Source organism: Antechinus flavipes, chromosome 6 (assembly GCF_016432865.1).
Source record: "Antechinus flavipes isolate AdamAnt ecotype Samford, QLD, Australia chromosome 6, AdamAnt_v2, whole genome shotgun sequence".
Lineage (NCBI taxonomy): Eukaryota > Metazoa > Chordata > Mammalia > Dasyuromorphia > Dasyuridae > Antechinus > Antechinus flavipes.
This window is the reverse complement of record NC_067403.1, coordinates 117852651-117867858: the sequence shown is the minus strand read 5'-3', so window position 1 is coordinate 117867858 and position 15208 is coordinate 117852651.

The window sequence follows — 15208 nt, the reverse complement described above, 5'->3', positions numbered from 1 at the left end:
TCCATCTCTCATGGATCTTCAAATGCATACAGGACATCTCAAACTGTTATCTTGTTGACATCTTCAACTCAACATGTTGAAATCTGAAATCATTATCTCTTCTCCCAAACCCTTCCCTATTCTTTCTCAGGAGTACCTTTATTCTCTTAGTTTCTCAAGCTGGTAATCTAGGAGTCATCTTTACCTCCTCATTCTCTCACCCCTCCATATTCAATCACTTGCAAATTGTTGTCATTTATTCCTTGTTTATATCACTGATTTATGTTCTTTTCTTCCTCTGATATTGCTACCATCCTGTTCAAGGCCTTAGTACCATATACCTGGATTATTGTAAAAGAATTCTGGTTGAGTCTCCCTGATTCAAGTGTTTTACCACTCCAAGTTCATTTTATCTTTAATAATCAAATCAATAATCCTAAAGCACAAGTAGATCTTTCTATTTTACTAGCACCCCTCACCACATTTAATAATCTTTGATAGCTCCCTATTACCTCCAGAATAAATATAAAATCATCTATTTGACTTTTAAAGACTTTCAAAAGCTGGTCCCTCCTTTTTGTTACAGTCTTCTGATATATTACTCCTCTTCATATACTTTGCAATTCAGTAACACCAGCCTCCTTGCTGACTTTGGTTACATTAAAGACCCTCCCCAGACTTTGGGCATTTACTCTATCCTCTATGCCTAGAACTCTCTTTCTCTCCTCATCTTCTGGATTCCTTAGATTCCTTCATGTCTCAGCTTAAGTTCCACTTTGTATAAAGTCTTTTCCAGTTTTCTTCAAATCTAAATATCTTTCTCTGACACCATCTTCAATTTATCCTGTATATATTATTTGTATACTACTATATGTCCAATTTATCTGGGGGATACTTGAGAGTGAGAACAACTATTTGGCCTTCTTTTTTGTTACGGGAGCAACCTGTTAGTGGCAGTTGGATGTTATGAGAGCCACCTGCCAGTGGCTGCCAGGGATCCAAACCAGACCAGCAGAATGGATCCCTCATGTGAGAGGCTGATGATAATACAAGAAGACTGAGAGGCAGTTGTGTTCTCTGACCTCTCTCCTCTTCCCTCTGCCTCCTATTTATTTCATTCCCAATCCACAAGCAACACCTGTGTTAGTAAAGGCTGATTTGCAACTCCTTTAGGGTTGTTATAATTCAAAGCTGTGGGAGCTTTTGGAGAACCAACCTGCCCCTTCACACTTAGTTCTTAACACCTTTTTGTCTTCAGATTATAGCACAACTCCTACAAGGTATAAGGTGTTTAATAAATTCTTATTGACTCATTTAAAGGTCCCTGGTAAATCGCTTAGTAATTCATTTCATTTTTGGACACCTCTAATTATTAAGTTTTTTTCTTTACATTAAACTGAAATGTATGGTTCTACAATGTCCAAATATTAATTCTCATTCATATCTCTAGAGTCAAGCAAAACAAGTGTAATTTCTCTTTTACTGACTTAGAATTTGCCCTCCAAATACCTGAAGGACTTAGAATTTTTCTTTTGTAGACAAAGTATCCCTTGTTGCCTAACTAAATTTCATTTGATAAATTCTCCTAGTCTCCCACTATTTTGATAGACTTTGTAGATTTCCTCTTCTTTGTAGAATGTAGTAACATAAATGTTCTCTGACTCAAGCATAGAAAAATGGGACTTTCATCTAGTTCCCTGTATTATCAGTGTAGACTAAGATCCTACAAATACTAAAATGTTTTTTTTAGCTATTATGCCCCATTTTTGAATCATATTAAATATACAATCCATTAAGGATTGTTTTAATTATTAAATATATATAATATACATATATATAATTAATAAATATAAAATATTGTATTAATTATTAAAATAATCACCTCTGTTAACCTTTTCCCCCCCAAATTCAAGTTTATGCATGACCAACTTATTTAAAGTAAAATGAAGTATTTCAAAGTGTTAGGGACTTTCCTTCTGAGAATTGCCATGTATGCTATGTCAGTTGGTAGAGTGGGCCCAGGAGGTAAAAAAAGGGCTTGGCCTCTGAGGCAGGAGGTTATGTCTTAGAGGTGTAAAGGTTCCTTGAGATGTCGAGGGGTTGGTCTACCTGTTAAAAGTCTCTCCTCACACCAATCCATCCTTCTGTAATACTGATTTTCCTAAATTGGAAATATGACTAGGTCATTGACCAATAAACTCTGTTGGCTCTATATCACTTTGAGGATCAAAATAATCTTCCGGCATTCAAAGCCAGTTATAACCTGCTTCTTCCACCTTTCCAGCATTCTTACATCTTTTACCCTTTCTCTCCCCCCCCATGTATTATTTAATGTAGTGATAACATTCTCCTTGCTTTTCTTCAAATAAGACACTCTAGCTCTCCACTTTGAAGATTTTTAACATACTTGGATTTTCTTCCTTCTTATTTTTAGTGCCTGCCTTTCCTAGCTTTCTTCAAGTTTCTGCTAAAATTTACCTTTCACAGAAACCTTTTTTGATACCTATAAATTGTAGTACTCACTCTGTTAATTATTTGCAATTTAAATTATTTCTGCATAGCTATTTGTATGTTTCCTTCTTTATTAGATTGCAAGTTTTTACTTTTGCTACAGTCCCAGTGCTTAGTATTACATCTGGCATGTAGCAAGTGCCTAATAAATGTTTACTGATGGGCTGAAAGGCATCCACATCCATAGATTGTTATGTCTACTTTTCTTTGAAAACATAGTTTAAAAATGAAACTACTGAGAAAAAGGGAAAAGTGCTTATGAATTAATTCTTGTAAAGGTAGTTTTTGAGTTAATAAATGTTAGAATTGGAAAAGCAACCAGGCAATATAGAATCTTGAAGATTCTTGGTCATTTTGATTGAAGATCTAAGGTCATTTTCTTTTGGTTGTACATATTAATTACGTTAACATAGAAATTCTCTTGATTTACGGATCCCCAGTGAAGTTAATATAAAATAATAATAATATATGGTTGAGAGGACTTAAGGATCATAAATGTCATTAAGAAGCAATGTCAAGATGGCTAATTAGAAGCAGTAAATAAGCTGAACTCTCTCAATGTTCCTTTCTAAACAATTTTAAAACAACACCTCAAATCAAATTTTGGAGCATCAGAGGCAATAACAGATAAGAGTGAGACATTTTCTCAGATGTAAGCAGAGCCTCAAGGGAAAAAGGTAATTGAATACAAGTCCAATAAAAATTCCTGAAAGAGATAAACAAGGAGGTAAAAGTGATAGAGAAAAATTCAAAAAAGGAATAAGAATGATGCAAGAAAATTATGAAAAAAGAATTAATAATTTGCTAAAAGAGGTACAAAAATACTGAAGAAAATAACATCTTAAAAACAGAATTGTCCAAAAGGTAAAAGAAACATAAAAAGTTAAGTAAAGAAAAAGAACTCCTTAAAAAGAATTGACCAAATGGAAAAAATAAATAACTCCTTAAAAAGTAGAATAGAATAAGGGGAAGGTAATGACTCCATGAAACTTTAAGATAATAAGACAAAGTCAAAAGAATGAACAAAAAATAGAAGTGTGAAAAATCTCATCAGAAAAACAACTGCCCTGAAAAACAGATGCAGAAGAATTACTTGAAGAGTTATTGGACACTGAAAACCGTGATCAAAAAAGAACTTAAACATCATATTTCAAGAAATTATACAGAAAAACCTGCCTAATATCTTAGATCCAGAGGGTGAAATATAAATTGAAAGAATCTACCAATCATCCTGGAAGAGATCCCAAAATTAAAAAAAAAAAATTCCCTGGAATATTATAACCAAATTCCAGAGCTCCTAGATCAAGGAGAAAATACTACAAGCAACCTGAAAGAAACAATACAAATTGAACTACTGTCAAGATCACACACATTTTAGTGATTTCTACTTTAAAGGAAAGACGTGGAACATAATTCTGAAGGCAAGAGTAAGGATTATAACCAAAAAGAACCTACCCAGTAAAATAGTGAAACCCTTCTGAAGAAAAAGGACGATTTTCAATGAAAAAGAGGAAGGACTTTCAAGCCTTCCTGCTGAAAAGACCATAACTGAATAGAAAAATCTGATATTGAAACCAAAACGAAGACAAGCATAACAAGAATTATATGAAAAAGTCATCATAAGGAACTTAATAAAGTTAAACTGTTCACATTTCTATGTGGAAAATGAGATATGTAAATTCAAAGAACTTTCTCATTTTTGTGACAGTTAGAAAAATCTATACAAAGGCAAGAATGTGAGTCAGTTATGTTGGAAATATCAAAAAAAAAAAAAAGAAAAGAAAGGAAGGATAAGAGAGATTTATACTGGTAGAAGTGAGAAGAAAAGCAGATTTGAGGAAATTTTTCTTAACTAAAAGAGGTGTTCAAGGAAGAGCTTTTACATTGAAGGGAAAAACTGGGGAAATGAAGGGCAATGCTTGAACCCTTATTTTGTTAGTACTAATTCAAAGTGGGAAGAATACACACACATATGTGTGTGTGTATGTTTGTGTGTATATATGTATGTGTGTATAAAGACACATATACACACTCAGTTATGCATAGAATTTATATTCAATACAGAAACAGGAGAGGAAAATGATAAGAGAAAAAGGGAGGGTGATACAAGAGAAGGTAAATTAAGGAAGTCTGACGCAAAATAGATTTAGGATCCTTACACAGATCTACTGCTTCCCAGGGTAATGCTCTTTTCTTCTGAACCATTCTTTCTTCAAGCATGTCTTTTCTCATTCAAAAAAAGATTTCAACTTTGTAAAAATGTTAGCATGACAGAAGGAGGACAAAAGGGCATTTCCCCTTGCCTGCTTGAGCAGATCCTTGCCAGGGATTTTCCATCTCTGACAGCAGCTGTCCTCTTGATATTGAATGAGTCTTTCATTCCCTTACATCTGAGATTATACTGTTTAGGAATGTTCCATGTGATAGCTAATCTATTTGCTTAAAGTATACAAATCAAGATTCCTGGGGAATTAAAATGTAAAGCCCACTTGTTAGGGATCTCTCACCTTCTTAATTTAGGCCAAACTAGACTATCTAACAAAGTCTCACTTGTGCACAATTGATTTCCTTTATGTGCTACGGACTTCAATATTTGTTCCATTCATTTTTGGTAATATTGTATATATAGAATATTTCTAACGCTCAGAAGGATTGTTAGAACTGTTTGAGTCATGGGTTTAATAGAGATTAATTAATATATTTATTTTCGCTACAGATTCAATACATAGCATAAATAAATCAGCTGGCAATGAATTATTAGTAAGGAATTATGATGTTAATGATATAATAATTATCACAAAAATTAAGACCATGGGGATTGATTTGTGACTTGTTTTTTTTTTTCCCTTTCTATCACTAGACATTTTTATTTATTAGGATTTCACATACACAAATAATCTGTAACCTTGAATTGGAATTAAGGTAGTGAATTCTTTCAAATCATGCAAAAACATGCATGCAAAAACAAAATATAGATATGAGGGCTACCATATATTTATGTTGACTTAAACTAAAATACATGTTTTCATAAATAAATGAAACAGTAGGTTTTTCTTTTATTTATTCATTCCTCTAAAGTTGAAAAATAAATGGTATTGTATGTTTAAAAATACTTCCCTAAAAAGAAATATCCAATTTTAATAATGAATATAATTGGTTAATTAGCATCAAGAACTGAACTAATAAAAATACTCTGAATATCTAGTTTTTATAACAGGCAAAGATGTTAAAGAGCTGCAACTGAATTGTGTTGTCAAAGCCAGAGCACATTCTGGTAACAAGATTCATTAGGGAAATGGCTATATTAATTTAAAGTGATAGAGATTTTGATGTAAATTATGGGTCATCCATTAGAGATGAAGAGAGACTCTTAACACATTAATCTAGTGTGGAAAGAAAGAAATATCTTATTTCCTATGAGGGAAACCTAAAATATATGTGTCTTTAGCCTCCTCAAAACAGAAAGATCAATCACTTCAGGCATATGGCCCTGGCAATACAAAATACATAGGAAAACAGATAACATATGGTTTGCATTTGTAAGGTATGCTGTGTGAAAAGATATTTCACACCTTCTTTCTCGATTATAAATGTCTATAAAGATAATAAAGGCTCTTATTAAAAAAAACAACTTGGGGGAAAAAAGAGAATCATTTAAGGTGATTGATCAATTGGAAATTAAGTCTTTAGAGGGACAACATGGTATTCATTTCAGAGGATGTAAAGGGGAATAAAACAACATTTGCTACAACATGCTTTACATTGGTGAACTCTCAAAGTACAAATGACAAGTGTTTACAGACCCGTCAGGCCAACAACTATGAAAAAGAAAATTTACAGTTGGCAAAAGGCAGATATGTAAATAAGGTTTTATAGATCTTCAGAAACACCAGGCAATCTAGATTGTGACATGACAGATCTCTGATAAACTGAATGCTGTTCACAATCTACGTTTTAGTCTGAAAATATTAATTTGAATGGACCAATTAAAATTGTAAGCTATTTATTTTTTCTTTCTTGATGAAACTTCAATAAATAGGCTATAAACATGAACATTTGAATTTTCCTCAAAATAAATGATAGAAAAATTTAAATTTCTGTATGGAAAAATAGAAAAAATACTAAAACATGAAAAAGTGGCAAAAATTAATTTGGTCACTACTATTTGTAAGATAAGCTTTAGTTTATTATCCTATTGAGTTCTTTGTTGTCTGGGGTCTTAGTAATATGCCACAAATGAAAGTGGTTAATCCTTTATTTTCAAATATCTAGGATATCAATGGATTATATTATACCTTTAAGAGAAATTTGTTTCAGGCTCAGGTGAATTTTCCTTTCCAAAGTTTGTCCCAAAGGTAATTATCTATTTGAGGTCTATTCTACTGAACCAGTCTACTCAGCTGGGAACTTAAGAATATCAGAATAATTTGTATTTCTTCCTTAGAAACAACAAAACAAAGAAACAAACTCTCCAAAGTCTTACAATGGTCTCTCATAAAGAGAATTTCTCAGGGATTAGGTGTTTGTTATATTGAGTTCTGTGCATGTCTAGACTGAGTCCCCTCTTTGATCAGGGATCTTAGAACTATCAATAATTTTGGGAGGATTTCTCCAGGGAAACTAATTAGCTCTTCACCCTAATGTTTCAGTGCCACCCAGAGGTAGATAGAATTGGATTTTACTTTTAGCATGCTCCTTAAAAATAGAAATCATAAGCTTTTTTGAATACTTTGTGTGTGTGCCATGATATTATCATCCTGTGCTTTTTAATTGTTCTCAAAATATGAATTATTATAATTTTTTTCTGAGGCAATTGGATTAAGTGACTTGCCCAAGGGTCACACAGCTAGGAAGTGTTAAGTGTCTGAGACCAGATTTGTAGTCAGGACCTCCTGACTTCAGGGCTGGTGCTCTATCCACTGTGCTACCTATCTGCTCCAAAATATGGATTATTGACAAGCTGATGTAGTCTGACTTCATGAGAATCCTTTTGAAAAGATGCAATATACATAAAGTATCCTAAATTGGAGATAATTCTATAACTTCAGCTCTTGATATCAGAAGAATTTTGGCAACTCTTCTTTTTATGCACAAAAGAACTTCTTCCTGATGGTTACATCTGAAGGTTCCTGAGCTGTGTTTTCTTTAGATGGATGCATTGGTGAAAGCTTTTCATGTTCCTTTGTCTGTTTCAGCATAAAATAAAATAAGCTACCCTCCACCCTGTAGACTCAGTACAAATTAATATGTAGTTAACTGATTTTCAATTACATGGTGGCAACCAAAACAAAATTGAGACCAAAGCATGGCAGTAAATGAAATGTTTAATTTTCTTTCTAGATAGAGGGAGAGGCCTGGGTTTAGGAATACTTGAGCTAAAAATCCAATCTCAGTCTTTTACTTGCTGTGTGATTCTGGACAAGACATTAACTCTTGTTTGCCTCAGTTTTTTAATCTATAAAATGGGAATAATAATAATACCATCTACTTTCTATGGTTGTTATGAGGATCCAATGAGAAAATAATTTTTAAGCACTCAGAATGACTGACATACAGGTAAATGCTGTATAAATGGTAAAGTTTTACTATTATCATTTTTATGTATAAGTGTACTACTGGGGAGTTGTATGATATTAATATACTCCATTAATTAGCTTCCAATTTGGGATCCCAGAAAGCTGCCTCAAGTTCAAAATATTCTTTAGATCTGTGACCATTTTAAAAAATGATAGAATGTGAGCTATCATCTATGTTTATTTTAATTTAACAATAAGGGAATAGCTAGTTTAAACTAGCTAGTTTTAACAGCACATTTAGAAATAAACAACAGACAACTTTGCTTATAACCTGGGGTACAATCTCCCACAAATACATATAATATTAATGGGCATAAATAGGGGATATTTTTGAAGGAATACACATTTAGGAAATGCCTATAGCCATGTTGTGAATTAACTCATGCCTTTACTATCGCTAATATCTTTTGATGATGTCTGCAAGATTGATGCCCAATCTGTTCCTAGACATGATATATAGTTTATCAGGAGTATTTTTCCTTTCTCATCTCTTATAGGCACTGCTTAATGATGAAAGAATGTTATTGACGTTTCCAACATCTTTATATTTCAGACTCTGGGATTCATTTCTTTAGGACAACTTCTGGCCTATGTGAAGTGTGGTTTGATTCGGCACAGTGACTAGAAAGCATTCCCTGACAAAGATGGGTACAGAGTTGATTAGGAACCAAGGACTAAATACCATGCCAAATACTGCCAAGCTTTGATTGTCTGATTTTTGACCTCACTTACAATATGATGCCCATATAAGATTCCTGTAGTTAGATTAAAGGGAAATCTAATTGAAAAAAACTAATTAAACATGTCTTTCAACTTCTTTCCTACTTTTTTTAAAATTTCCAATTATCACAAGGATAATGAAGGTAATCCCTCCCAATTGGGTGGATGGGGGTGTTTCCTATGGAACTAGAGATGTTTTGGGGCCTAATATTGAAGGATATGGGCTTTGGGATGATATATCAACTTCCAATTATTACCTCTATGATTTTTGGTTGGGGTTATGTCAACAAGTTTTGGAAGTGAGCCTCTAGGAACACAATCTAACAAAAAATTCAGTCTTTTCTGAATTTATCTCATTTAGGTCAATTCCACTGTTTTGTCCCATGGGGTAAAGATTATGACAGCCCACACTTTGAGTACATGTCAATTATGGTGGTTTACATGTGCTTTTATAAGCAAGCCTGAAACTGGTCACCAAGTCCCCGATGCTTCTTTTATTTTCCCTGAGAATAAGTCAGCAAAAGTAATCCTGAAAAAATTAATGTTTCTTGGTTTGAATACTTACCTCATGTGATTGAAGGTATCTATATCTCGAATGGAAGTCTAATATCCAGTGATAAGTATTTCTTGCAACTACACAGCTTCTCAGATCTGACAAAAATCATCCTGAACTTGAAGGAAATTATGAACCTGGATGGTTGATTAGAATATTTCAATTTTGTGAACTTTCTTGGACAGTATAAACAGCATTTTCATAGCACCGTTTTGATTATATTAAATAGTATGATGTGTTTGATGGGTTATCGTTCCATGCTTTAAATATTTATTAATGCATGCTTGGGCAGTTAGGCGCCAAAGTGGATAGAGTTGCTGAGCTTGAAATCAGGGCGACCTGAGTTCAAATCTAGCTTGTGACACTTACTAGTTGTGTGACCCTGGGCAAATTATTTAATCCTATTTGTCTCAGTTTCCTCCTCTGTAAAATGAACTGGAGAAGATGGTAAACCATTCCAGTATGTTTGCCAAGAAAACTCCAAATATAGTCACAGTTAGACACAACTGAAACAACTGAATAACAATGATGTTTATGCATCATTTATGTTTAAAGAATTTCATGAAGGCTAGAGACTGTCCTTTGTTTGATCTCCATTTTCTGCACTGAGTAACTTTCTTAGAAGGAAGTCTGTTCATCATTTCTGAGGAGATCCTAAATACTAGACATATAGAAACTGTCCTAGAGATTTTTCCTGATAGGGGGACAATGAACCAGGAAAGAAGAGAACAACCTTATTTCTTCTCTTTGAGGTGATGCTCCTCCAACACTAAAATTAATGCAATTGTAGAGTAGAACATGTCAGAGTAGGTACTCTCTAAGTGACAGGTAGCACTATCTTTAGTAAAGTTATTGAGATTTTTAAAAAATGCAACACTACTTTTGCCAGTGAGTTTCTTGATGTCAAATATTCAAAAAGCACATTTGTCAAAAGCTTTCTAAATCTACAGTACTTTATTCATTATTATGGGAAATAAAAGGAAATGTAACAATAGAGGCCCTATGCATAAGAAGTTTGTACACTATTGGGGGAAATAAGACATATGAAAAGTTTAATAAGAGACAAATAATACAAGAAGAGAGATGTTACAAGACAGAGGGAAATAAATGCCACTGAAAATATGAAGTTTAAAATAGCAAGAGAAAATAGAAAGAAAAATAGAGCTGGAATGCAGATGTATGAGTACAATTTATTATTTACTTATCTGGGAAGAGTTTCTATTCTATAGTATAAAGCAGGGTTTGTTATATGATAAGCTCTTTATAAATGCTTGTTGATGGATTAGAAGGTAAGGATATTTCAGGTAAAATATGAAAATATCCAAATTTGTATCCTCTATTATTATTTGATATTATATTATTATATTATATTGTAATATCAATAGTATATTATTCAAAGGTCACTGTTGGTTAGCATATCTTCCATATCTTCAAATGTCTCTTCTAAAGAACCTTAGTCATCAGCAAATCCAATCAACTCATTATACAGATTATAGAAATGAGAGAAGTAAGTCAAGGACAGAGCTAATGGTTTGACTAAAGTCTTGATTTCTGTGTGCTCACTATATCACTGTATATATAAAAATATAGGTATATATCTTACACTTCACCCTATGTCTTCCAACACATAAAATTGTATGTTCAATCTATAACTGTTTCTGTAGGGAAAATCAGTGCCTGAGATGATTAGTATGACATAATGTATAATGACACATTAATTACCAGAGACTATAGTAAAGGGGTTTGTCTTATTGAGATTTCATATTCATTTTCTTTTTAGGACTTAAAGACTAGTTCGGCCTTAAGTTTTGTTTTGCTTTTTTTTGGTTTGCTTGTTTTTTAATCAAAGAAGGCTTAGAAAGATAATTTAATTCTATAATATAGTTGAATTGGGAACTGGGAAGTAAATAAAAAATGCATGATCAAAACTACACGATATAATAGTAAGCTATAATAACTTAGATAACCATAGCTCCCCCAAAAAAGACAAAGTAGCTTGTGTATGTTTGGTTCTATGGGACAACCCTAGTCATCTTAATGGGCAGTCATGTTAAGAATGCTGCTCTCCACATATAATTAATATGAAGATTCTGACTCCCCCTTTCAGATGTAGATCTCATCCCATTTCCTCATATTTTTGTTAACTTCCAAATTGGAACACTGAAAAGGATTTTACTTAAGAAACATTAAGGCCATTGGAGTTTTGTGCAGGGTAAAAGTCAGGAAAAATGGGCAGCGGCCCATTTTCAGGACTCACATTACATCTGTGCCCCACAATTTGGCTTGGTACATAATCAAGGTTTTTCCTTTAACAAAAAACAAACAAACAAAAAAAAAACAAAAAACCCCAAAACTTTATGTAGCCTATGCTCTGCTTATTTTAGAAATTGTCTCTCCCCTCTTCTCACACCACCATCTTTCCACAAAAATGGAAAGGGGCTGCACCTTAAAGAAATAATTAAGTTCAGGGCTGTGTCCTCATAAAGTACATGCTTTTTAGCATTCTATGCCCATCCATGCAAACCTGACAGGGTCTTTATTTTGGGACTCATCAGAACTTATTGAAGTCTTATTACCAACAAGCAAATCCACAGCTAAAGAGAGGGCCCCATGTAAAAATTAGATTTCCAAAAATGTGACAATCAGATGTTAGAAAAGGATTCAGTGTGGGACTCCTGACTTGGACTTAGGAAGGTTTCCTAATGAATAATAGGTACTGATACTTTGAAGGCATTTACTGGCAAAAGGTAGCAATTCATTAATATTCGATTGGACAATGATTTGAACAAAGTCCTCTGAATTCAGAGTTAATACTCTTTCTATTATAATGCACAGCCTACTATCTTTTACTTTCCAGGTTCCAGGTAACTTTCTAGGATTATAAATTGCAAAGAAGTTTCTTTTTCCGAACTAAGATGAACTCTCTCAACTACTCTATTTACAGATGCAAAGACAAACAAAAAAAAACCTATAGGTATGATATAAAATATGATAAACTTCAATATTTTACACCAAGGTATCTATGATATCATTTATTTTATTTATCTAGCATTATAGATATCAACCTATTATATTTCTTCATGCTATATGACTTTTCTCTCTTCCCCACCCAATGCACTGGGAGGCTTCTTCAAATTCCCTTAGCATGAAGTTGATGTATACAATGCATGTGAGCTCTTTATCAGTTAGCCCTCATTCTACCTATATGACTTGATCAACTTTTTTATCAATTGAATATTCATTTAATGCCTTATTTTACACCATTACTCCAGGATTAATTCCTTACTCACAACATGCTCCAATTAATGCACATCCATTATGTTCTTTCTGTGATCCTCAACTTTGAAGTATAGTGTTCCATGTTCACAAACAGAAACCAGCATTAGAAAGGATAGTATGTTGTGCATTAAAGCAGAAAGAGTATGGACTCTGGATTAAGAGAGTTCAAATCTTTTCTTGAGGTCAGATATTGTCTTGTGCCTTGTTTTGTATTTCCAGTGCTTAACACAGTACCTGATGTATAGTTAGGCACTTACTAAGTGGTTATTTGTTGAGGGCAGAACTTTGGAGAAGTATACTTGAAACAAGGTATTATCTCAGTGGGATCAATGAGACAATGGCTATCTACATATACTTAGTACTTAGCATGATGATGTAATAATTCTGTAGTTGATGTAATTGTAATAGGGTATTTAAACTGAGGATAAAGTCAGCCACAGAGATTCTATCTTTGACTTTCCTCATGGTGGCTTTCCTGCCTCCTGCACTAAGATGAGAAGGGTAAACAGACAGAATGCTGGCAGAGGAAACTGGTTCAATCTATTACACATACAGACTGTGAAGGGGACGATAAAGACGTTAGACTTTATTCCGGACTATTCTTGTGGTGATTATTCGCTGAGATCAAAATTGGTCTCAAGGCCCTCCAGAAAGCTAGCCTGGGCATTACAGTTATTGATTGATTTACTGGTTTATTTCAGCTCTGTACCTTATGAACCATTTGATCTAAGCTTCTCATCTGTAAAATGAGAAGGTTGGACTGGATGAGGTTACTTCCAGTATTAAATCTATGATTCTATAATCCTCCCATTAGAATGTGACTTCTTTTGAGACTTTTTTCCCCCTTTATTTTGTATCTCAAGTACTTGCATAGGTATTTATTTGATGCTTATTAGCTAATTGAATGAATATTGACATTAAAATGACCCCCCCTTTTTAAGGAGAAGCACTAACAATTTACAAAATCTGCAAAATAGTTTTAATGTGACATCTAGCTTAAGATAAGTTGGGTGTGTTCTGAATCTTCAAATAGGTACTCTTAACAAGACACTTGAGTCTCTCTCTCTCTCTCTCTCTCTCTCTCTCTCTCTCTCTATATATATATATATATATATATATATATATATATATATATATATAGAAAAAAAGCTGGCATCTGAACCCAGATAGTTTATTGAAATCATTACATCATGATGCCTTTGAATAGCAATGAATTGAATAAACAGCAACGGACTCTTCTTATTATAAGAGATTGTAAGGATGAGAGAGTTAAATCTCTGAGTGTGCAGCTGAGGGGTACAAGTGCTGGGTCACTAAGCATTAGTCTGACTCAGGATGTCTTTCAGCCATGGACCGATGAGGTGGCACGATTAATGTTTACAGAGCCATTTAAATTGATTTGCCTCTCTCTTGTCATTAAAAAAAACATTCGAGATAGTTCTCAAGTGTTCTGAGCTAATCAAAGATGACAGACTCAGAGTCAAGCACGAAGAATGAAAAGAAAGAGAGGTGACTGCCTTCCTCACCTGCTAAAACCTACGTAGGCTCAAGTTGCTGGCTTGTATTATTAGTGTTTTCAAAACACCAGCTGTGTGTGTGTGTGTGTGTGTGTGTGTGTGTGTGTGTGTGTACACATATGTGCTGCTCTTTGGGAGTTTGTGTCAGAGTGGTGATAAGGACACCTTTGCAGATAAGAATAAAAGCCCAACACCAAATTAAATATCATCTGGTATGATGTGCTAGGAAATATTGTATAAATAATGGGGGGAAGGGGAGAGAGACAAAGCTCTGGGCCAAGTACTACACTTTTAAGCTAATTTAATCTTTCAAATATAAAATTGTCCTTTAAAGTCTGAATGAAGATCCTGGTAGCCTGAAGTCATCAAAATCACAGTATTTTTATAAGAAAAATTCTTGCTCTGCATTAACTCCACATTCCAAACTCCAAGGGATACAACAAACAACTGTTTAAAAAGTATGAGAATGCCTGCAGACTTTCACAGTTTTATTTGCTCTCATTAAATGGAAAGGGTTGGTGATCCTAAAGAGGACCTTTTTTCAGATTTTCAAAGATGATTTTTAGTGTTAGACATCTTAAAAGAAAGACTGGGTTTCTTGAATCACTGTCCATTTAGGAGCCTGATGAAAGGACAATCTTTTGAATCAGGCAAAGAGTCAGTAATGGTTTTAGTCTTCCTGTTACAATAATCACGAGACTGAAAACTGGCGGGAAATGGGAGAGGACTTAGAAATCACTGACAGCAACTGTCATTAATTTCTAGATGAATAAATTGAGGTCCTTGTAAATGTTTTTCTCAGGTACAATCAGGTAGTAACCAAGCAGAGTTCAGAATTTGAACCCAGATCTTCATTTCAACACTTTCCTCTGTACTATGTAGCCACCTCCAATGTTGGCTCCACATTAATAGTCCCAAGGTCTAGAGTCTTGCAAATACAGTTAATGATATAGCAAATATTAGACTAGCTCAATAAAGAGGGAGAGTAGGCTGTTATATGTCCATCATGATTTAAAATCCATCAGGCAAGCCTTTCCTGACCTAGGTGTGCTTCACCTAAACTGCTAATTTTT